This window comes from Herpailurus yagouaroundi, unplaced genomic scaffold (assembly GCF_014898765.1).
Source record: "Herpailurus yagouaroundi ecotype Mexico unplaced genomic scaffold, PumYag 100, whole genome shotgun sequence".
Classification (NCBI taxonomy): Eukaryota; Metazoa; Chordata; class Mammalia; order Carnivora; family Felidae; genus Herpailurus; species Herpailurus yagouaroundi.
The window spans coordinates 70,083,205-70,109,230 of record NW_024412391.1 but is presented as its reverse complement, the minus strand read 5'-3'; the positions used below and the strand labels follow the sequence as shown (position 1 = coordinate 70,109,230).

At 40.8% G+C, this 26,026-nt stretch overlaps 1 protein-coding gene across 1 annotated transcript in view; it reads right to left on the bottom strand.

Moving 5' to 3' along the window:
- ELAPOR2 (endosome-lysosome associated apoptosis and autophagy regulator family member 2) overlaps nt 1-25,873 on the bottom strand; it is a 184,816-nt gene extending 158,943 nt beyond the window's left edge. Inside the window, exon 1 of the mRNA XM_040472783.1 lies at nt 25,745-25,873. The gene's annotated coding sequence lies outside the window, so the exon portion shown is untranslated. The remainder of the gene's footprint in view (nt 1-25,744) is intronic.
- Between the last annotated feature and the right edge of the window lie 153 nt (nt 25,874-26,026).

The following is a 26,026-nucleotide window of genomic DNA, read 5'->3' as shown; positions in this document are numbered from 1 at the left end:
AGTATGGAGGTTCCTTAAAAAGCTAAAAACAAAACTACCCTACAACCCAGCAGTTGCACTACTAGGCATTTATCCACAGAATACAGGTGTGCTGTTTCAAAGGGACATATGCACCCCCATGTTTATGGCAGCACTATCAACAACAGCCAAAGTATGGAAAGAGCCCAAATGCCCATCGATGGATGAATGGATAAAGAAGATGTGGTGTGTATATACATATACAATGGAGTATTACTCAGCAACCAAAAGAATAAAATCTTGCCATTTGCAACTACGTGGATGGAAACGGAGGGTATTATGCTAAGTGAAGTTAGTCAGAGAAAGACAAAAATCATATGACTTCACTCCTGTGAGGACTTTAAGAGACAAAACAGATGAACATAAGGGAAGGGAAACAAAAATAATATAAAAACAGGGAGGGGGACAAAACAGAAGAGACTCATAAATATGGAGAACACTGAGGGTTACTGGAGCAATTGTGGGAGGGGGATGGACTAAATGGGTAAGGGGCAGTAAGGAATGTACTCCTGAAGTCATTGTTGCACTATATGCTAACTAATTTGGATGTAAATTTTTTTTTTTAATTTTTTTTTTCAACGTTTATTTATTTTTGGGACAGAGAGAGACAGAGCATGAACGGGGAAGGGGCAGAGAGAGAGGGAGACACAGAATCGGAAACAGGCTCCAGGCTCTGAGCCATCAGCCCAGAGCCTGACGCGGGGCTCGAACTCACGGACCGCGAGATCATGACCTGGCTGAAGTCGGACGCTTAACCGACTGCGCCACCCAGGCGCCCCTGGATGTAAATTTTAAAAAATAAAAAAATTAAATTAAAAAAAAGTACATCACTGTTAAGTTGACCAATTTAAGATGTAAAATACTTGGTGAGACTATGTGTTTCAAAGCTCTTGACCAATGATACCGAAAATTTCTACAAAGTCTTTAACAGATGATACTCTCATTTGTAGATTATGAGAGTGCCTCATTTTACCACACTTCTTTTGCAGAATTTTACCAGCTGGTCTCAGAACATATTTTATTCCCTACTCCACCCCTCCAAGAGATACATATTCCCAAGGAAAAACACTTTATTTAGATCTGGGGAGATGCTTTCAGATGCATAGATCTGTGGAACACAGACATCTCCAAAATGTTGAGCCTTTCTAAGAATAGATGTCTATTCAGGAATAACTCTTCTTATAAACATCCCTGTGGAGCATGATCATTTTCAAATGAGTAAACAAGGTCTCAGAACTTGAAATAAGGACCACAGGCCAGGGACTAAACTAAGGAGGATTGAGAAGAAAAGCAAATGTCACCCATGCCTGCTTCATGGCAGTAACCTGTGAGTCTTTTCCTACAGAAAAAAAATCCTAGACTGTCAGAGATGTAATTTATTACTAAAATTGAGTCCTATTTATTCTAAATCATCCCACAAGCCAAGGCAGAATTAGAGAAGGTTAAGACTTTCTAACTCCCCAAAACTTTGTCTTGAGGAATATTAGGTATCTCAGGCTAAATGTCTAAACTCAATTGACTTGGATGACTACATGAAATTATATAACTAGTCATCAGCTGGTTTGACATGTCTATGTCAAACAAAAGTAGCACAGGCCCGATTCACCAAGCCTTCTTGTTGACTATTTGTAGACAATGCTTAGTTTCTAGAAACTATCAAGCCTCATCACTCTGCCCAGTATGACCAGACTGGACACAGAAAATTTCACATTCAGTCCAAAGTATCCAATAAGAAACAGAGACATAACCCCTATTTCTCTAAAAATATATAACTAGAAGAAATGAAGTCTTAAGACGCTGAGCTTGGAAGAGCCTTTATAGATTATCTAAACCAATCTTTTTCTTCTAACAAATGAGAAGATTGAATCCAAGAGAAAACAAGTCACCCAAGGTCACAGAGCTAACTACCAGTAAGAAAAGTCCTGTACCTGGGTCGCTTGACTCCCTGGTCAATGCTCATCTCACCCAAGTGAGGTATATACACATCCAATTGAACATTAACTCTCTAGCATTTCATTTCCCCCCAAAAATGCCATAAAAATAAAACTTTTCTTCTGAATAATTAAAGTAGACTGTATGATTTTTTTTTTCAACGTTTATTTATTTTTGGGACAGAGAGAGACAGAGCATGAACGGGGGAGGGGCAGAGAGAGAGGGAGACACAGAATCGGAAACAGGCTCCAGGCTCTGAGCCATCAGCCCAGAGCCTGACGCAGGGGTCGAACTCACGGACCGCGAGATCGTGACCTGGCTGAAGTCGGACGCTTAACCGACTGCGCCACCCAGGCGCCCCTAGACTGTATGATTTTTAAGCCGTTGTAAATTAAGGCCGATTCTGTAAACAATATTTAAGAAACATTAAGCCTCTATCACTAAAAAATTTTAGTAAATTAAAAACACTCAAAATCCTCAACATTCTTAAAATATACATGTTAAATATATTAATATATTAACCCACTGAAAAATTTTTCAATTGGAAATTTTTGTCAAATAGTGTAGGAATAAAGGTGTGCAATTCTGGCAGGCCAGCCTAGGAAAGAGAAAAAAGCAGCAGCTGGTACAAAGGAAAACCTTAAACAAACATATTTGCCTGTTGTATTTGCTTAAATAAACCAGTCTACCAAAACATAAAATCAAGACCTACGCATATATCTGCTTCCATATGCTCTTTGTATTTCATCAGTACAGTCACTGAGAAAGTACTAAGAAAAAGATGCCTTTCTAGAGTCGCTGAACATGAGAAAGTAAGGGAAGAAGTTGATTTCATGAATGCATGAGAATATCAGATCTCACTGAGCCACGGTTATCAATTAGGTACACTGTGGACCTAAAACAAGAATCCATCATAACAAATTGTCTGCTTTAATATACTGAGTATCTGAACTATTTCCAGGCTTAATCTGTGGAAAGCTTATTGAGGATATATTTGGTGCTATTTTACACTAGAGAAGAATTCACTTTCTTATTCAGAGGGTTGTTTTTTATGTTTAAAGTTGAACGATGTGAAAAAAAATATTTAACTATTTAAACCAAGAATACCCAAAATTAAAAAAAAAAAAATCATGGCTCTCCCCAAGAGATTCATTCAGTACTATTTCAGAGCACTGCCAAAGGTTAGGTTTCTAAACCAAAAAGTAATAATTCAAAAAATGTCCGGGTAAGTGTTTCATTTAGCACTAATTTTCACCACAGATGTTTTCTTCATTTTAGAGCAGTGTATTCTGCCTTCTAAGGGAGTAATAAGCCCACGAAAAAATATTTGCTATTGCGCAATTAAATTTACATCTCTCCCTTGTTGCACTAATACAGAACTGAGAGCTAATGAGTCCATGTGCTGACAACTACAATCATTAGTTACATTCTGTAGTTTAACAAATCCCAAATAAAAGTCATTATAGTCACAAACTGCTTTAGGAGGATATCTTAATGGGCTATTAGTTGGGTATTCCAACTAAAACCTGCTTCTGGGAAAGCAACTCTGTACAGAGAACGGGATGGGCAAACAATTGTTGGAAACTGTTCCTTGGGTCATCCACCCAGATATGCAAATAGGAGCCAATTTCTATAATGCTTTTTAATGCAACAACAAAACTTTTCTTCATAAACAACTGAATTTCTCTCTATAACAAGGCTGATATATTATGGGGTCAGATGTTGGCCTCTATTTAGGCTGTACTTCCATCTTTATAACACCAGGGAGGTGATACCTACACTTAATGTGGCCATTTTCCTGGAGAAGGCACTCTGATTTACCCCTTCTTATTCCCAAGGTAGAGAGAGTCTGTATCTACCAGCTTACTTTTCCTACTATTTTAAACATGAAAGTAACTGAGAAGTCTAAGTGAAGTCTAACCTCGCGTTCACATAAAGTATAAAGAAATCACCTCTCTAACTCATTTTATATTTCTTTTCAAAAAGGCAGTTCATTGAAGTTCCAATTCACCAAGTGCTCATTTTACATCAAGAAATCCACCTCCTGGCCCGAATTCTCTAAAGCAACATCTAATGTCCCCCAAATGACTAAATTAACTGTGCCTAAATGCCACCCAGTAGAAACATTTTAAATATTAGAATAAATCTTCAGAAATGAGCCTATGAGTAAGTAAAGATATCCTGTCCCCTCCTCAAATCCATACACTTAAATCCTAATCCACAGTACCTCAGAATGTGCCCTGATTTGGGGACAGACTCTCTACAGAAGTAATCAAATTAAAATGAGATCACTAGAGTGGGTCCAATTCCAATACGACAGCTATCCTTAAAAAAGAAGCAAAACTGTACACAAAGGCAAAGAGGGAAGATGGATATGAAGAGACAGAGGGAGAAGTTGGCCATCTACAAGCCAAAGAGAGGCCTGAAACAGATCCTCCCCCAAAAGGAGCCCATCCTGTGGACACCTTATTTTGGACTTCCAGCCTCCAGAACTGTGAAACAATAAATACCTGTTATTTAAGCCACCCAGTGTGTGGCACTTTGTTAATGGAGCCCCAGAAAACTAATGCAAAAAGACATACCCAAGCTAGAAGGAAGAAGAACAGTTATGTGGTGTAAATAAAATGGCTGAGCTTGGTTTCTAAAAGTCTCAAATTAAACAGGGTAGAAAACTACAGGTGTGCCTCATCTCAAGCAATTCTTAAACAAGGCATTTTACAAAAAATAAATAAAACCAGGGCCACTAATTATAGAACAAAATCTTGCATTTGTAAGGAGCTTTGGCATTAGTGTGACCAAGTATTTGTACTCCCCCCTTGAGCTACTCCCATTTTTCTCTTCTCCCCTCATTAGCAATGCTCTTCCAAAGCACTGTCTGTTCTCACTGTGCCTGCCTTCTTTTTTTTCCCTTATTCTTTCATGAACCCACTCCCGTCACATTTTGCCTATACCTCTGGATCAAAATTGCTCTTGTCAAAATCACTGATGACCTCCACCTCACAAAACTGAAACATCAGTGCTCAGCTTCCCTCTCACTCAGTCTAACAACAGAGTATGATTCAGTGCCTGTCTTCTCCCTCACTTGCTTCATCTAGCCTCGGGGACCCCATTCTCCTCCACTGGCTCTCCTACCCCTGACACATCCCAGCACTTGGTCCTGGACCCCTTTTTTCTCTGGCTAAAGTCACTCCCTGGGAAATCTTAGTAAAGCCTATGGTCCCTTTAAAAATATTTTTAAAATATACATATAAATATATATATATAATATATATATATAAAATAAATATATTTTTTCAAAGAGAGTGCACATGAGCAGGGAAAGGGGCAGAGGGAGAGAGACAGAGAGAGAGAGAATCTTAAGCAGACTCCACACTCAGTGCAGAGCCCAATGTTGGGGCTCAATCCTATGAACCTGGGATTACGGCCTGAGCTGAAATCAAGAGTCAGACACTCAACTGACTGAGCCACCAAGGTGCCCCCTTAAAAATATTTTTTATATTCAAAATATACACAGAATCCAATTGCTTCTTACCATTCCACCCCTAAAACTTTCATCTAAATTGCCATAATGCCTCATCTAGATTATTGTAATAACCTAATTCATCTGTTTTCACCCATGTCCCAGCATCTACTTCCACACAGCAGCTAGATTGATGTTTTTACATATAAATAATATTATATCTGTATTCAACACCCTCCAGGGCTCTCTCACCTCATTCAGAATGAAAGTCAAAGTCTTTAACATCCCCTAAAAAGCATCATGTGATCTGTGTTCACACCTCCTGTCACATGCCCTTCATTCATTCTACTCCAGCCACAGTGGGTCACTCTTCTGTGAACATGTCAAGTGTATGACCATCTCAAGGCCTTTGTACTTGTTCTTCCTTGTGCCTGAAGCCCTCTCCCCAGATGTCTGCATAGCTTGATCTCTTTCTTCATTCAGGCACTACTCAAATGCCATAGCATCAAAAGCCCTTTCCTGACCTCTTAGATACCAGACACCTCCTACGTCCCTTCATCTCCTTTACTTTTCCGCTCAGACTTAATACCAACTGTCGCGTGTTTGTGTGATGTCTATACTCTACCATTCTATAAATTCCATAAGAGCAGTAAGTCTCTTTTTGCCCAAATCAACATCATGTGGCTTGCCCTAAAGCCGGTGTTAAATAAATGACACTTTGAGAAGTAAACTTTAGATAAGTCATCACAACCATCCATGGATGTACACTGGATATGTTACCTAGACCCTGTCCTCTGAGATTTCTAAAATGGAAATAATTCACTGGTCTGTGATTCTAATCCACAGCCGGGTTGAGAACCACTTCATTAAACTTTAAGCTCCTTCAAGAAAAGATTTTTTTTTTCATCTTTCGACCTCTAGCACAGCAGTTGAGAAAATGAATCACAACGTCGATTAAATGAATGAATCCATGAGAAATGGTCATTTAGTCTTTGCTTGTATAGTTAACTAGTTTAACAAGTCTCTTCCATTGCCGTACATCATTAAAGGTTACGGCTCTTCCTTAATATGAAGAAAAATCTTCCTCACCATAACATCCACTCATTGGTCCCAGGTCAGCTGTCTGAAATATACTTGAAGTCCATTCTTCACAGGTAGCTCTTCAAAGATTTAAAAGCAATAGTAAGGGGCCCTTTTAATGGGCTTCTTCTCTAGTCAGGACAAATCAAAGCAAATGTAGGAAGTATTAGGCCCTAGATTCATTCCATCTGAGCAGGAGTATCTCAACCACATTATCCCGAATGATATTTAGAGATAAGTTATACCAGAGAGAGAGGAAATGGTTTTTCAGATGTGGCCACCGGCTTAAGCACGTTAGGATAGAAGTGCATGAGAATTCCTGAAAATTGGAATTGTGGTTAGACAGGAGGATAAGACAGAGGGTTGAAACAGGAGAAAGTTAAGAGCACAAAGAGAGAGCTAAGAAAGATCTCCTGAGACCACGTGATAAAGGACTTCGTAGACCAAATTAAAATGATCTGTTTTATGACTTAGTGATATGGAGTTTACAGACAAGAAGGAAAAGGATCAATAACATCAAGTTGCTATTAACCAATCAGAAGTGGAAGCAAGAAGAAAAACTAGTTTCAAGTACAAGAAAAATAATTAATTTGGTTCAGAATGTATTTAATTTGGAGGCATCCAGGATGTCCCACTAGAGGTGTCTGTTAAGGAGTTGTAAATGTGCTTTTGGAATCCAGTGGAAAATTGGGCATTTAGAAGTTGGATTTAAGATTGATTTAAACAAAGGTTTAGGTAAGACAAGCAGTCAGATGAAAAATTTCAACAATGGTTCACCACAGTGAGACAGCAGGTGATATTCATCATTTGCTTGTTCAAAAGTGTTCATATTATACTCAAATCATGTACTCAAATGTATACTCAAATTGTGTGTAATAAGTAGGTATTACTTTTATTTACATAAAAATAAGAATAAAAGAAAATATGGCTAAGACTCAGAAAGTACATATATAATACAAAGAGAAGGCAACCAAAAGCACAACCCTGGGAAAACCACCACTTTCCAAGAAAAATAAGAAAAGAGGAGCTATCTAAAGAAGGAAAGATATTAATACTGGGTAATACAAGATTTCACTGTCTTAGAAAGCAAAGTCAGCAGCCTGGAAACAGGGTTAATGCTGCAGAGAAATGGAGTATGATGAAGAACAAAGAAACCACTAATAATTAGGTGATGATTACTGACCACAAAAAGAGATTTAGGAAAATGATTGGGATAAAAGCCAGACTACACGGTGTGGGAAAAAAAGGTAGAAAACTGAAGAAATAAAGGTGAAGCGTCTGGTTTTGAAAGGAAGGACAGAAAAAAGGGGCAGAAAAGAAGGGTGGGTTTAAGTAATGGTCTTCCTGTATCCATGCCCAAGCAGAGAGGGCAGAACTCACTGCTATCAAGACAAATGAGTCACATCATTCTCCCTGTCCTGGAAAAGTCATCAGTTACTGCTACAGAAGAAATAAACCCAAATAGGACAGATCAGCCAGTCTCACAATTATAGTTCCCATTAGTACCTTTAGCTTCTTTGGAGAAGAAATAAAAGAAAAAGAAAAAGAGAAAAAAGAAGAAAGAAAAAAGAAAAGGGAAGGGAAGGGCGAGAGCAGGGAGGGTGGGTGAGAAAGAGAGAGAGAGAAAGAGACAGAAAGAAAGAGTCCCCAAAGTTTATGGAACCACTACTAGTCTAAAAGCATTCTTACTTTGTTCTAAATGTTCGGTTCTAGCCAACCGAATTCCTATCACCGCCCACCAAAAAAAGAAAAATGCAATTAAACCTAGCTATCTTGCTGGATTTTTATTTTGAAATATAATCTCAACTATTATATGAAACTAATGAATATATTTAATTGTCCTTCCAAATGAATACAAACATAACGCTCATCTAGAGAGTACACAAATGCTCATCACCACGATGAACTAAAAAAAAGTTCTCATTTTAGCTTCTGAATGCTTGGTGGGAGGTTTGCCTTCGTCCCTTGCACTCTGACAAACATTAATTGGTAATGAAATGATCTGTAGGCAGACAGGCAGGCAAGTGGAAGTAATCCCAACAAGCATATCTAACTAACTGAATGATTAGCTTTTCAAAAATCAAGACGTATCTGAAATAGCACTAAAAACTCAGTAAAACAGAAAAATAAATTACCTCCCAGAATATCTCAGAACGTCAACATTCCTTTAGTGCTTACATTTACATTTTGGGCTGCTGCTGGCGAACTTTATAAACAACCCATTTGAAATGCTCGCTAATGAGTTCTTGATATTCATAGATTACATTATCATATTGGAGGTTAAGAATATCAAGTACCATGATTAGAACTATAGTATGTTAAAAATAGATACGCATATGTGGTATAGCCATACAATGGAATGCTACTCAGCAATAAAAAGGAACAAACTATTGAACACACCACAACGTGAATCAATCTCAAAATCATTATGCTAAGTGAAAACAGCCAGTGCAAAAAAAAAAAAAAAAAAACAGACAGAGAGAGTGAATGCCATTGAATTCTATTTATATGAAATTCTAGAAAATTCAAGTGGATCTATAGTGACAGAAAGCAGATCAGTGGCTGCCTAAGGGCAGGGTGGGGGGAGGAGTAGATTATGAGGGGAAGCAAGACACCTTTGGGGGTATTTGAAATGGCTACCTTGATTTTGGCATTCGTTTCTTAAGTGTATACATACATCAAAACTGGCCAAATTATACACTGCATATTTATGTTGTTCAATGTATTTCAATTAATCTTCAATAAAGTTTAAAAAAGATTGAGGCAATTGTTAGCCTTCCGCTAAAATATCTGAATAACACTTTAGAGCAGTATTATTTACATATGTGCTTTTAAATGGGCTAATACGTCTCAAACACTTAGAACAATGCCTGGCCCACATAACTCTGATGTAAGTGTTTAAGGAAAAAGGGAACACAGAACAAAAACACTGAAAGAGTTGTGGTAAAATGATAGAACTATCGCCCATTGATTTCCATTCGGGATTGTCTTTGGTATATAGTGGTTTTTTTCAACAACAGGGTTCAGCCTTTTATGTTTGAAGTTTTACAGGCTTCTGGTTAAAGATGTCATCAGACCCACACCCATCGCCCTGGCTTAACTCTTCGGCATCCTCTACTCCCAGAACTGCACAGGGCAAGACAGAGACAGAACATGCACTACGTCCAGCGCCCGTCAGGTGTGCTTACTGGGGAAGAACCGCGAACAGCTGTCCTCCTTTTTTCTGTCTAAAAAAATTCTTCTTCCAAAAAAAATTTTCCTAAACAAGAATCTAGTTTAGACAGGATGAGCTCCCCCTCAGTTGATCAGCCCAGCAGGACACAGTTTGCCAGGCAACACAATTTGCACTAAGGACTCTACACAGACACCTCGTCCTCGAGACAAGGAGACCAGTGGCCACGGCCACCTACACACCTGTCTGTGGCTGAAACACAGCCGTACAGAGAGCTCATTCTATTAAAACACGTGCAACACCAAGATCTACCTTGGAGCAGAGGATAGATTTCTAAAACACATGAGAAAGGGATTACTACCCTGAGAAAAAGGAATCTAAAAATGATGGCCTGAAGGAGGAAAACATTATAAATAGTTGCTCGGTACACTTGGTAAGATTCCATGTATATCCTGACAGAAGCAGTTGTAAGGAACTAGAGGTACAAACCAGCTCAGGGTAGGCAGAGTGGAAGGCAGTGAAGTTCAGTGGAAAGTGAGATCTCTGAGGACACACACATCCCAGGCTTAGGACTCACTACCTCTGACATCTTTCTCAAGGTATGAATTGCCTTTGAGCTTCAGTTTCCTCAACTCTAAAAGCAAAGGTATGGATAGCTGTGAGGATTACTGTTAATATAAGTAAAGTGCTTCATACATTTCACTATTCAATAAATGGTACCGGTTATCAAGAAAATCTGGGACGCCTGGGTGGCTCAGTCGGTTGAGTGTCCGACTTCAGCTGAGGTCATGATCTCATCGTCTTTGGGTTTGGGCCCTGCATCAGGCTCTGTGCTGACAGCTCAGAGCCTGGAAACTACTTCAGATTCTGTGTCTCCCTCTCTGTCTCTCTCTCTGCCTCTACCCTGCTCACACTCTGTCTCTTCCTCTCTCAAAAATAAACAAACATTTAAAAAAAATTTTTTTTTAGAAAGAAAATCAAAGATAACAAAATACTAGAATTAACAAGACCACTCTATAACAAGATACACAATTTGCAAAAACCAATGGCTTTTCAGCCTATCAGGGGAAAATCAATTAAAAAATAAAATGGTAGGGGTGCCTGGGTGGCTCAGTCGGTTAAGAGTCTGACTTTGGCTCAGGTCATGATCTCCCAGTTTGTCAGATCAAGCCCCGCATTGGGCTCCATGCAGACAATGCAGACCTTGCTTGAGAGTCTCTCTCTCCCCCTCTCTCTGTCTTTCCCTGCTCGTGCTCTCTCTCTCAAAATAAATAAATAAACAAACAAAAAGATAAAATGGTAGGGGAAAGCTGCCATAAAAAAATAGTAACAAAAAACTTACAAAGTCAGTGCTCATGAAACGTACAGAATACTCCAAGCGCCAAAGGAAACTAGGTCTTCAAATGCGAAGATTACACTACAAAGATGACAGTTTTTCCAAATAAGTTAAAAGATTTAACAGAATCCAAGAGAAAATTCCAGTGAGATTTTTTTTTTAACTTTTCAAAATTTTTCTGAAGTTGAACTTGAAGAGTAGTGAGAACAGCAGAAAAGTATTTGAAAGAAAAGCAACAAGTATATTATAAAATCATATTACAAAATTCTGTGTGCAATCTTGGTAAAAATAAATAAATAAATAAACAGCATACAAAGTAGCCCAAAAGAAATCAAATACTTTTGAGGATATGTATGTCACTTTTTATACATAATAGATTAAAAAGAATATATATACCCACACAATAGATGGTACAGAAAACAAATCAATGGAGAAACGATGAATTACGGGTTGTTCAAAACATTATTTAGGAAACCTGGTTATTCAAAAATAAAGTTAGATGCTTACCTTCCATTAAGCACTGAATAAAAATTCTAGACAAGTCAAAATGAGGGAATAAGTTCACAGCATAGAGTTAAATGAAAAAAAAAAAAAAAAAGATTACCAAACTGTATGTGCAGAATATTCCAATTTTGTAAACATACACGTATATTTGCCATGAAATATATGCAAAGACATATGAAATATGTGATAGAGACAGGGTTTCCTGATGGTTACAAATGTGAGCAATGGGGCAGCAGCTGGGGCTCACAGGTAGTAATTCTACCAAGCTGGAAGTATTAGGACCAACCTCATTAGAGTCTGGAGGATGAATTCATCAATTAGTAAATGAAATGCCATAAAATTGTTCCTATTGCTCTTTTTATTAATTTTTCCTACTACAAATGCTAAAATGTTAAAAGTAGTGTGCTTATTTGGTAAAATTATGAGTATTTTTATCGCCTCATTTTTCTAGAATGCACACGTACGGCATTTAATTTTCAAAAGGTCAAATGTAAAAAAAAAGGCATCGTAAAAAAAATAGAGCAAATAGTTTTAATATTTACCTGCTCTTTAGATACGGAAGCACTTCCCCAGCATACCAAGCTCAGATATGTTTAAGCATCAACTGTTATTTAGTTCAAGTTATTTCCTAGTATGCATTATTGATATGCCCAAGAATTACCAAATAGAAGTCGGCATCAGACTTAAATTTCAAATGGCCAATTTTTTCCACTCTCCATTTTTGGATGTTACATTAAACACCAAAGGGCAATTGTTTTATGTTTACACAGTAGCAATCTTAGAATAAAGTGTTAAATATGACAGCTTAAGAAGGAATGTGTCCTAGAACTAAAACACCGAGGATAAAGATTTCTCTTCTTACTTGTTACAAGAGGAATGTATGTAACCTTGAACAGTCATTGAACTGCCCCTTAAAGCCACCATATGAATATAGGCACACAGTAGGGAACCAGAACTCATCATTCCCACAGATGTGACCTAGGCCATCAGCCTGCCCAAAAGAGGAAACCTGCAACTTCCAAAGTAGAAAGAAGTAGTTCATGACACTACTGATATAAAACACCTTCTCGGATGAACTAAAATCTGCACCCTTTTGTCTACTACCCACCAATCCTAATACCATCCTCTAAAAGAGCATTATATAAATGCTTCTAATACGTGACGGCACATAATGCATTTGAAGCTATCATGATTCCCTCAAGTTTTCTCGGAGCTACCCAGCCTCAATTCCTTTGGTCAGTCATCAAGTATTTGGACATACCTTCTAAATACTTCATTTCCTAACTGGCACGTCAAGTCAACATCGCCATATGTCAATATCCCTCTTCAAATATTACTCCTAAATTGAATCACTAACCTAAGTTAAACGTCTACCTTCTGTGAGCCAAGTACTCTCTCTTATTAATAGAGCCTAACACACACACCATCAGTGCTTTTAGCAGCCACGTGACATCTGTGGCTTCAAAAGTACTTTTAAGCAAGACTTCTTCATCTTTTTTCAGCAAGACTTCCTCATCCTATGCTTAAACAACTAAATTTCAGAACCCAAAAGGACAGTCTATACTTAGAACAATTATGTTTGCCCATTATTCTAGGCTTTCAAATCATCTTGAATCCCAATTCTGCTTTCCAAGTCATTAGGCATCTTTCCCAGATTTCTGACTTTACAAAATTTGGCTAAGCCTTCCCAAAACCAAAACATCGATTAAATAGTAAAACAACAACAACTCAAAGATTAGATACTAAGACCAAAGGTACACTAGGCCCCCAGCCGTGGTTTTGCTTTTGGTGGTTTCAGTTACCCATAAGCAACCAAACCCAAGGCAGACGAACCCCCCCCCCCCATGTATAACCAGAAGGTCAATAATAGCCTAATGCAACATTGTCATTCACCTCACTTCACCTGATCACGCAGGCCTTTTATCATCTCACATTATCACAAGAAGGGTGAGTACAGTACAGTGAGATATAGAGAGATCACATTCATGTAACTTTTACCACAGTATACTGTTGTAATTGTCCTATTTTATTATTGTTGTTAATCTCTTACACAAAATGTAGAGCACTTTGTCACAGGAATGTATGTACAAGAAAAAACACAGTATATATAGGGTGCAGTACTGTCCAGGGTTTCAGGCATCCACTGGGGGTCTTGGAATATATCCCCTGTGCATGACGTGGGGACTATAGTTACTACACTGAACACCTCCCTCCAGATTGGCATCAATTCCTTAAATTAATAACCTTAGGGTACATTTGGGTTCAAATAGCCAACAATCTGCCTAGTGATACGATCATTCAGCATATCCTTCTGCTTCTTGCCCACAAGGATATGATGTTTCAAACGCCTTACTAAACGTCAAGCAACACCACGTGGGTATCATCCTCCAGATTTCCTGGTGGTCAGCTACCCCTTCAATCCTCAGCCAGCTTCTGTGCTATCACCGTACCGGCTGTGCCTTCTCAGTTTCCTTCTCAATTGCTTCTGGCTCAGCTTGCTTTTTACATGCCGGCGTTTCCCGGAGCCCTCTCCTCAGCACACTGCTCTTGCTGCCTGCTAAGAGCCCAGGTGACCTCATCAACGCCAGTGGCCTCAAGTACCTCTTATGTGCTTGTGGCTTACACGCTGTCTCTCTGTTGCACTCGCAGACATCCAGCTGTCTCTGGGAGAGCGCTATTTGGAAGTCCCTTGGGCACTTTAAACTCACGATGCCAATAATGAACTCATCCTCTTTCTTTCAGCCACCTGGCCTCCTCCTCCTAAATGTTCAGTCTCAATGAAAGGCTAAGCATCTACCCAGCAGCCCAAGGCTAAAGCCCTAGCAGTCCCTGGAGGCTGCGATGTATCACTGAGTACTACCACTACCCCGCTCTGTCAGCTGCCCAGCTCTGACTTCTTGCTCTCCCCGTGGGAGAGGCAGCTGTCCCCTACCTGATCTCCCTGCCTCCAATAAGATCCCTCCTTCATCATCCTCCTTTTACCAACAGAATAATCCTAACCTGATGTCAGTGGCTCCCCATAGCTCTCCTGCCTTCCCCACAACCTAGCCATCTCTTGCCACTCCTATCCATGTGCCTTCACTCTAGCCCTTGAAATGGTCATAGGAGTTAAGTCCTCTGTGCTGTTACACAACCTATTTTCTCTGACCGAGAAATGCTGGCCTCTGTGCATCCCAGAAAGCACTTCGGGAAATCTTTCAAAACTCAGCTCCAACAGGACTTTCTCTGAGGCCAGGGTTCCTTAATCTGATTCAGTTGCCCCTTCTCCTTGCTTCCGTGCAACCCTGTGCACAACTCCCTCACAGCATGTAACCCGTCTGTACTGTAATAATCATAGACTTAGGCATTAGTAGTTTCCCAGTGAAAGAAATACAGGATATGAACTCATTACATGCTAGATGAACAGATAAACATATGAATGGCCACTGAAAAAGAAAGAACACAGAATGAAGTAAGACGATCTTGAAATTTCAAAAACACAATCTTAGAACAAAAGACTGTCATTCCAAGCCCAAGAATTCTTAGTCATTTTGCAGTTGCTTTAGTATTTTTGTCAGCCAAACACATGATAGACTTCATTTATTGGAGGAATTTAGTAAGGTACTATGTACCAAACAACAGTGTTTTTAAAAATTGAATATTTTCCTAGGGGCCCCTGGATGGCTCAGTCAGTTAAGCATCTGATTCCCAGTTTCAGCTCAGGTCATGATCTCATGGTTTATGAGACCAAGCCCCACATGGGACTCAGGGCTGAGAGACTGGAGCCTGCTTGGGATATTCTCTCTCTCTCTCTCTCTCTCTCTCTCTCTCTCTCTCTCTCCCCCACCCTCCCTCCCTCTCTCTCTCTCTCTCAAAATAAACTTTAAAAAAGTAAAAATTAAAATAAATAAAAATTAAATTTATTGCTATTTGATGTGTTAAGTAATTCTATATATTTTTAGACCATATATTTTTACAGTCTAAATAACTAATTGCTTTCTCTGGGTATTATATTATCTCAAGACATGTGGACAGGAAAAAAATCTAGAGAAATATATCTTCAGTGTATACTGAATGGTATCCTTACTACCATGTATGTAAGAAAAACATTAAAAGAAAATACCTAAACAGAAAATTCTCCAAAAAACTAAGTGATATGAAAAATATTGACTCTCAATAGTGATTAAAGAAATGTTAATTACATCAGTGAGACAGCATTTTCCACCATCAAGTTAGTAGCAATAAGTAACAATTTCCAGTGTTGCCCAGGATATAGTTTACATTCTTTGACCTAAGATTTCTGCTGCAAGTAATGTATCTTCAATAATAAGAAACTCAGACAATGTTTTATGTTATTATAACATTTGTACATTACAAACAATGAAAAACCTCAGCACCCCAAATTAAATATACTCATTCATTCAAGAAGCATTTATTAAGCATTTACTGTCTCAAGCCCTGTTTGAAACGCCAGGGATAAAGTAGCTTATTTTCAAAGAGAAAGAGAGAGGAAGGGAAGAAGCAACTGGCTTGTCTTGATGGAGCTTGCAACTTATTGGTGGGGGGGGGGGGTCATAAAAACAAAACAAAAAATAATTAGAATATATATTATAAGGGATGCTGGAAAGTGCTGTGGAGAAAAATGAAAGCACAAAATGAGGATAGAAAGGAGGAGGTGGCTATTTTTAACAGGAGTCCCGAGAAAGCCCTACTGAGAAGATGACAAGTGAGTAGAAACCTGAAGCACATGAGGCAGAAAAGCCAAATAGCTGAATGAAGGAAGTTGCAAGCAGAGCAAAGCAGAGGCCCTAAGAAAAGAGCTCACATAACACATTCTAGAAAGAGCAAGGAGACTGGAGAGGCTGAAGCAGAATTAAGAATGGAGAGAGTCCTATGAAACAGGCTTTCTCAAGCGTCATTAGAGGCTTAATGGGAAGTTGGACCACACTGGGTCCTATAAGCCACCAGCTTTGGTTCTGAATGAAGCCTTCAAAGAGCTATGAGTAGTAGAATAACACTTTTTTGGACTTATGTTTTAATGTGATCTCTTAAGTGCTCTGTTGAGATTAAACTAAAGGAGATCTAGACGGGAAGTTATAATCCAGCCAAGAGACGATGGTGGTGTGGCCCAGAAGGTGAAAAGTTCTGACGCTAACTATATTGAAGCAGGACAACAGAGTTTGCTGACAGACTGGATATAGGAAGTAGCAGAAAAAGAAGTCTGTGGAGACTCTAAAGTTTTAGGCCTGAGCCACTGGAAGGGAGGAGTTCTCATTAGAGGAAATGGGGAAAGAGTAGGTTTGGAGCAGTTTCAGGAGCTCAGGTTCAAATGTGTCAGGTTGGAGTTCAACTATCCAAGTGGAGACACCAAGGCTGTGCAAGCTGGGAATCCAGGGAAAGGTCCAGTGAGGAGAGATGTAAATCTGAGAGCTGTCCACGTGTAGATAGTATTTAAAGCTAAGAAACTAGATGATACCACCAAGAGTGTGAGGATGACAAAAAAAAAAAAAAAAAAAAAAAAAAAAGATAGGAGGGCCAAGGATTAAGCCTGGAAAGCCCCAGTGTAAGGAAATCAGGGAGATGAGACAGAACCAGTAATGACTGAAGAATCACAGTGTAGAGAGACGCCAAGACAGTGAGGTGTGCCTGAAGCCACGTAAAAGTTTTAGTGGTGACAGAGCAACCAAGTCCAGGGCTTCTGACAAGGCAGGGAAAGGTGAGGAACAACAGCTGGATTTAGCAAAGAAAAGATCATCATTCACCTAGACAAGAGCATATGCGGTGAAATGATGAAGTAAATGACTTACAAGTAAACAAAGGTAGACATTCAAATGATGCAATATTTTGCAATATATTACATATTAAGATATTTATAACTATTATGGAAATATTTACAAAGAAGTGTTAGTGGCATTGGAAAATGGTTATAACAAGAGAGGAAAAGACACAAGACAAGCTCGCTTGTGGTTTTGAAAAGAAAAAGAAAAAAAGAAAGAAAATGTGCAAGTGGAAATGTGCTAAAACATTAATACCAGATATCCCCAAGTGGAAGAACTACAGCTGACTTTTTTTATACTTTATTTTCTAAAATTTTCACAACACACAACCTCAATACTTAGAAAAATACCCCTAGGGCCGCCTGGGTGCCTCAATTGGTTAAGTGCCCAACTTTGGCTCAGATCATGATCTCGCACTTCCTGAGTTTGAACTCCACATCAGGCCCTGTGCTGACATCTCAGAGCTTGGAGCTTGCTTCAGATTGTGTGTGTGTGTGTGTGTGTGTGTGTGTGTGTGTGTGTGTGTGTCTGCCCCTCCCCCACTCATACTCTGTCCCTCAAAAATAAATATTAAAAATTTAAACATGAAAAAAAGAATACCCCTATAAAATACTTTTGTAAGTTAACAAATTTCTTATCCACCTCCTAGCCCTTTCATACTTCAATCCATCCCTTCAGAAACACTGTTTTTAACTTCAACGTGCATAATAACTGTTATCTGGATTGCATTAAAATTTACAAAGCATTTTCAAATTCATTAGATTCTCCCAGTAACTCTAATGTAGATAAGGCAGGAGTTACTATATTCATTTTCAGACAAAGAAAGACTCAAAGAGAATGATTTGCACATGGTCACATAAAACGGTGACCGAGTACAAATTTGAATATTGATTGCCCACCTTTGATACTACATCTACTCTAACAAGAAGACACTTTGCAGTTAGAGCAAAGTATACACAACACTCTCCTCCTCTTAAGTAGCAAACACTGGAAAACATTAACCAAAAAGGCTGACCATACTTTCTTTATATTACCATGTTTATCTATTCCAATGTCTATTTCAGAGAGAAACACTCATTAATTCCCATGTTTCCATCTTCCCTCAGGCCTTAGGCTCCTAGAGAGGGATGACAAGGTCCTCTGCATCCTGTATTAGCAGCAGCATCCTGCCTAGTACCTGGTGTACAGAAGATAACAGAGAAATGCTTTCTGATACACTTCAGGCTAATGGGAGGAGCTCACGCCCCACTGGATGTGATTATTGCAGGAGTTTCTAAAATGCCCTGCAGAAACAGCAATCAGCTTGAGTTATAGCTGAAGGAGTTTTAACGATGAAACAGATCCCTGGGTTTAAGGCAGTAAACTGTACTCCTCCCCTTATAACTAGGACAGTTCAGGGTATAACATAACCCTGGAGAGCTGGCTGTAACAAAGATTGCTGGGCCACAACCCCAGGGCTTCTGATTTAGCAGGCTGTGTGCAAGGCCCAAGAACTTGCATTTCTTACAAGTTTCCAGGTAATGTTAACACTACTAGTCCTATGATCCCACTTTGAGAACCACTGACCTAGAGAAAAGACCTATAAAAGTGAAGATGTGAATAAGCAATAAATAGTATCCTGAACTCCAGAGCTATAAACTGAGTTGAGAATAGACTTCAATATATTCTGATCACTGGGTTTTTATTTCAGTGTCTTAAATCTGGTACAAATGAGAGAAGATGTCAATTAAGATTAAATGTACTATAAAGATCAATTTCTTTTTATAATTTAAAAAGTGGAAGCCACCCACACTACTTTACTTTCAAGGCAGTGATCAGTGCTGCCAGAAAAGAGGACCTACATCTTACTCATCTTTAAAACCCCTAAAGTGTCTTCAACGTAAAGATATTTAATCACTGTCTGTTGAAAAAGATGATGAAATCCTGCCCTCAATGAGCATATCATGTACTTGGAGGAGTGGGGGAGGATGTTCCGAGCCTCTGGTAAAGCATATGACCTTTGCATGACTTAGAAAATGATGTCTCTCCTGGACTATAAATTGGGAAAAGGTATTCCTTCCTGCAGATGGACGCCGACCCGTGCCAGGACAGCTGGCTGGCCACATGCACACAGGACAGATTCTAGCTCTTACTTGCCCCCCTAGCTGGGTGCCCTTCTTCAGGGCACAACTCACCCAACCGTACAGGATGGTCCTGTGCGTGCAAAACATTTGTAGAACAGCATACACATGCCCGAGAGTAAACAATGGGCTGCGACTAGAATTCAGAGAAAAGATCCTTTGTCTTTAGCAGTTAAAGGGTTGAGGCGTTAAAGAAGGATACAGGAATTAATCCTGGCCGGGCGGCTTCCTTTGTCTGAGATGTTCTATCATCACCAAGCACAACCTTCATCCAGCAAACCCCTACCCTTCCTTTAGGACTGGGCTTAAACGTCCTTTCCTCGGGAATCCCCTGACCCTGGACTAGAAGAGCTATACACCCGTCCTGCACACAGCAAATCACACCACGATGGTAAACATGATTGTATGATGGGCTATGTTGTTTCGATTCTGCCCTCACAAGATTATAAAGCTCAGTGTGGGCAGGGCCATATGCAGGGTGCGCCATTTCACCACCAGCAGTAGCTGGTAGTTAAGTACACAATAAATATGGGTTTAATATTGAAATATTACAGGTGGCTTAGATTAAGAAATGCAAAAAGGGACAAGAAATATCCATGGTTTCTTCAATGGGGAGGAAAAGGCAACCCAAATTTGGCTGGTGTTTTCTGACAATAAAGAAGAAGATCCAAGGCACTTCTGAAGAATGCACTATGATAGGAAAATGTGCCACTCTACACTATGCTCTGCTATTTCCATCCCTTGTGCTAAAATATGACACTTCACAGAACTGTCAACTCTTAGTTTTACATTGTAAATATTGATGGTGTGAAGACTTGTTCGCATTTGCCTAAAACATGAGAAACGGTTCTCAGCGGAAGGCCTTGAAATGGAAAATTCACCTCCACAAGCCTCGCAGAAAAGATTATCTCAACTGCTTGAAAACAGAGGCTGGGCCCTAACCTCTTTCTGGGCAGTGTGACTTTAGAATCTCTGACACCCTCCGCCACAGCTCATGACCTTCAGAGACCACCTGCTCAAAGTTTCTCAACTGTTGCCATCCGAATCTGAAACAGAAGATATGGCCATTTGCAATTCTCCTGATTTATGCAGATGTGGAAGACCCAATCTCTTAAATCTACAAATGCTGTATAATAAAGTTCTGCTCTATCACCCCTGCCTCGCCTCTCAGTTGATACTCAAGCTATCCCCACCGTTCCACAGGAACCACTCTGGCATTGAGTACCAACAACCTGATGGTCAGATTCAATATTCTATTTAATCCTCATCTTGCTGGAGTTTCTTTGGGCAACTGACACCACAACCACCCCTTTCTTCTTCCAAGGCTTTTCTCACCTTCCTCACACTCTGTACAGTCCATTTCCCTTACAGTAGCATTACTTACATGTCTCCTTTGCGGATGCCTTGATTTCTACCGCCTTTAATGTTAGTAAAACCTTACCTTTCATCCTCTTTGTTCCCACTCTCTGGACGAGCATCCAATCGAGTAGTTTCAACCATGTCTTTTGTTCAAGTTCAAGTGAACTTGAACAGACCCCTGAGCAACAAGGCCTGATAACCAACTGCCTAATGACCAACTCTACTTAAAGTCAACCTCTCCAGAACCAAGGTCCTCATCTTGTCTTCCTCACTTTCATTCTCAAGGAGGTTAGAGGCACCATCTTCTCCTCAAGCCAGGACCTTTCATTCCCTCACCCTCCACATCCACTTACTGAAAATTCTACCTTCTCCCAGCACACCCGCTGTGCCATCTTCATGGCTGCTTCTTAGCTGAGGTCCATTATCCTTTACCCGGACTATTACAATTGCTCCTAGCAGGTCTTACCCCTTTCTATCTCCTAGCCCTCTAATATGGATTCCATATTGTTGCCAAAGTAGAGCATACTTTATTGCTCCTGATTTTTACATCCTTCTATTGCTCCCCAACACCCACCAAATGAAGACCAGCTTATTAGCATGATATGGAGTACCCTATGATCAAGCTTCTTCTGCTTGCCTCGCAGACTCATCTCTCACTAAACTCTCCAGAGCACGCTGTATTCCAGTTACAAGCTGTTTTGTCTCTCTGCCCTTTTTCAACCTATATTCTACACCAGAGATGTCCTTTCTAGCCCACACTCACATATGATCCTTGTCTGCTTGGCAAATTCCTCTTCATCTTTCAGGTCTCATTCACTTCCTCTACAGGGCGTTTTTATGATCTTTCTCACTAGATGTGACATCCCCTTTCTCCTTTCATGGCACCCAATCACTGCAATTGTTTACATTTCTGTCTCACCCTTACCCAATTAAATTTTTTTTTTTTAATTTGTAATTTCACATCATCTGACATGTCGCCTGGCACATAGTATAAGCTCAATAAATGTCTGTGGAATAAAATCTGTTGGCAGGACATCATCATTCTCAAGATTCAGAGACCAGTGGAATCGTATTATGCAGGATTTGAGAGCAGTGAACTAAGAATCAAGCTATTTTCTGATTTAATTTTCAAAATTTAAATAATGCAAACATAATCCACTTACTTCTGTTCTTTTTACTCTCATAACTCTATCTTCTAATACCTTACTCCAATTCTGAGTCATCTGTTGGCCTTTATCATTTTTTCCTCTGGCAGTTCCATTAAGTCCTATTATTCAATGAGTCAAAAATTCCATTCCATTCAATTCTTGGATAAGCCTATCCTCTGAAGAAGCTCTGAAATCTCCCCGTAGACCCTTTCTGAAATATCACAATCTAGGTCTACTAATCCAGCAATAATCAACTCTCACATTTATATAGATTTATTTTTCCTTTAATATGTAGTAACTTCATCCTCACAACAGAAATAGGTAGGTCAGTTTTTATTACTGTCATTTTACAAGCAATGAACTCGGGCCAAGAAATCCATAGGATGCTTATCCTTCATAACTTTTCCCCACACACAGGCCTGAGAAATTAATTCTGCACATTCTGATGTCCAGTCTTCATTTTTTCTTTTCTTTAAGCACCATTTACCCAAGTCACATCCTGTTGTCCTCCCTCTGCTGGCACACTGACTTTACGTTTTATTTCTGTCTCCCAACCTATAGCTTTCCTGTCGATACCTGTGCTTCCACTCTACGGATCTGATCACCAGCTGAGTATTCCAAAGTAATCTTTTTTCTCCCTTTTTTGGCTCCATCATCCAATGACTTGACAAAGTAAGTTGTATTTTATGAGTTTCACCCCTGAGTCCAATGCTCTGCAAAAATCTAAGTGAAACTTTATCCATAACCCAGTTGTCTTTTTTTTTTTTTTTTTTTCCTGAACTCCAGCAATTATAACTTGACTAGTCCCAGGACAATTTTCTGTGCTCTTTTTCCTTCCCTTGCTTTCCTCCAAAACCAAGCAAGGAAAATCAGAGTCTACGTAACTCAGTTGATCATGACTACTTTTATAAAAATACTGATCAATGAGGGTGAAACTCAAACTCCTGGGGGAAAAAAATATCAGGTTTAGAATTACAGATTTTTCCATCATTTTCAACATTCTCTCAGATTATTGAGAGCTGGCCTTTGTTTCCAGCCTCTGACCCCACTCTTACAATCCTCCCCAGCTCACAGTTCTGTTCTAGTGTGTGCCATTCACCTCTGTTTCTTTTTTTTTTTATTTTAAGTTTATTTATTTTAAGAGAGAGAGCATGCGCACACGTGGAAGGGGCAAAGAGAAAGAGAGAGAACCTCAAGCAGGCTACCTACTGTCAGTGCAGAGCCAGATATGGGGCTCAAACTCACAAACCATAGGATCATCACCTGAACCCAAATCAAGAGTCAGTCACTTAACCAACTGAGCCACCCAGGTGCCCCACCTGTTTGTATTACTAAATAGTGGAAAGGGACAAATGGGCAAGACTGAACACAAAATACTTACTTTATGTCTGTGCTCACAGGAGTTTGGCCTACAATTCCACACCTCTACTTCGGAGGACACCTCCCCCCTACCTCCCAGGACAAGCAGACCCTTACCCTCAGAGCCTGAAAAACACCTGCCCTTCTCCCTTTGCTCTCAAAAATAATGTCAGAGAGAAACCGTGATCAATTCTATAAAACTGTCTCAGCTAGTTAGACCAGATGGCCAGGAGCAAATTTAGCCCCTATGATCCTGCTTGGCCCCTCCAAATTCCAAAGAAAGCTCTAACTCCCAGTCAGTCATCTTACAAATGTTGCCAGTCATCGGAAAGAATATAAATGGATCTGTGCATCACCATTTCTAAAAACACAACGAGCCACAAGCAAGCTCAATACAACCCTCCTCTATGAGTCATTTATTCCCACTTTTGGGGGGAAAATTCAAACGAGACCTCAAGGAATTGAGTCACATGCAATTTCTAAAGTTAGTGCAACAAAGAGTAGAATTAATTGAAGAGAAACTTCCTCAACTTTTTGGCACCTTCCTGCCTTTCATTTCAGTATTTCTTTGTTAGGCTGCAGACTCCTATTCTGTTCTTTCTAGGTGTACCTGTGTGGTCCATGTGGTCATCTAAAGGATCAGATGGGACACCTGGGTGGCTCAGTCAGTTAAGCATGTGATTCAGCTCAGGGCATGATCTCGCAGTTTGTGGGTTCGAGCCCCACGTCAGGCTCTGTGCTGTCAGCTTGGAGCCGGGAGCCCACTTGAGATTCTGTGTCTCTCTCTGCCCCTTCTCTGCTTGTTCTCTGTCTCTCTCTCTCTCAAAAATAAACACTAAAAAAAATTTTAAAGGATCAGTCTAGTTGTAGTGACCAAAAAGCATCACTCCATTGGCCATGTCTTTCGCCCTGAAGGTTCAAGTAGATTCCTCATTACTAAGAATTAGTGTTACAAGACTTCTCATTTCAGAAAAAAGAAGTATGTTGTGTATATTGAGGCCGGGGGCGGGAGGTAAGGCTTTAGGTTTGTCCTGTTATAACTGTTCAACCAGAGGATATCCAAGAAGCAGCTTCCCATGGAAACGTGGAGGAACGGATCATTCCCAAGTGATAGGTAAAGTTGGAGAACACAGATTACACTACTAATTATATTGATAAACTCTGAAGTTAAACACAGCTGTTTGTTGAGCACTTGCCCTGATTTCCCCAATTGCAATGCTCTGCGTGCTCCCACACGTGCCTTTGATCTGATTCTCTCTCATTTCGGTCTGTCCTGGGACTTGTACTATGGGAGAGGAAGATGAAAATCCAAGGAAGATGGATGAGGTCCAGAACACAAATACTCTACAGTTCAAGCCTGGGTAAAATTCAGAAGTTACAGCATTCACACACGAAGGAACTGTGTCTGGCCATTCTTCCCAGAGGGGCTATGGGCTAACCTATTTTTGCTACAAAAATTAAAATGACCCATCACCCTGATTCCTAACAATCTTCCTAAAAACAGTATTCAATCCTCCTATCCTGCCCAATGTAATCACTCAAAGTAGGTCAGAAATGTTGCTTCCTTCCCCTCATTGATTTTCATTAAGAGGATGGACTTTCTGGAACACTAAAAGGAAAGATAAACACCCAATACAACTACCAACGACACCCCCTGTAAATTTTTGGCACGTTAAGTCCAGCTCCCCTAAAAGCAGGAGAAAATCTCATCACCCATAATTATTCTTTCTGGCTGTAAATCAACAGTAATCTCGAACCACAAAATAAACAGTGGCAATGCTTCATCCAGATGAACACCTCCCAAAAGGAGCATATTCACTCTGTCTTTTCTAATTTTCTAGATCACCAACCCGCCTCTTCTCTAAGTACACACTCTTTTATTCTCCCTAATTCATATCCATATTTTGCCAGAAGGATGCCAAGTGATACCACACACTGGCTTAGCAAGTCCCCAGGGCCTCATTAGGAAGCTGAGCGCGGGCGAGGGGGAAGAAGGGGTTGGTAGAGACCCCACAAGGTCTAGGGGAAGCCAGGGGACTGGAGAACGGGCGAGGAGGGGCGGGGAGCGGGGGGAGCGGGAAACCCTCCCGTGGCAGTATCTGGCTGTCTGCAAGAGCTGTGAAGAGACAGGTCTCCAAATCCCAGCAGCGGGGCTTCCCCAGTCTCCCCGCCATCCCACTCGCTGAAATCTCTCCCGAGGCCCCAGGTCCTCAAGCCTGGCACTCTGAAGAGGGCGCCGCAAAGTCCTTCAGTGCCCTGAGAACAGGAGCGCGAACGGAAAAAGCATCACCCAAAAGACAGCAAAGCCACACACCCTCTCTCGGCCAGCCTCCCGGGGCGGGCAACTTCATCCCTGCCACAAACCAAAGCCCCTGTCCCCCAAGGAAGGCAGAAGGCGACGGCGGGGAGGGGGACGAACGGGCACCAGCCTCGCCCCTCTCCTCCCGCTGGTCCTCCCCCTCCCCCGCAAACTCCAGGTAAAGGACCAGGTGCGGCTCACCTCCAGGCAAGGAGGAAGCGGGCGGCCGGAGGAGGAGGGCAGGTCCCCAGCCCAGGCCGCCCGGCAGCCGGCGAGCGCCCAGCAGCAAATCCAGGCGGGGCTCCAGGGCGGCGAGAGCCCGCAGCGGGGGGCCCCCGCCCGCCGCCCCCGGCCCCTCCCCCGCGCCGGCCCCGGGGCGAGGAGCCGCATCTCCGTCCCGCTGCGGTCGGCCGGCCGGCAGGAAGGCAGCGGGCCCCGGGCGGGGGCCCCCCGCTGCGGGCTCTCGCCGCCCTGGAGCCCCGC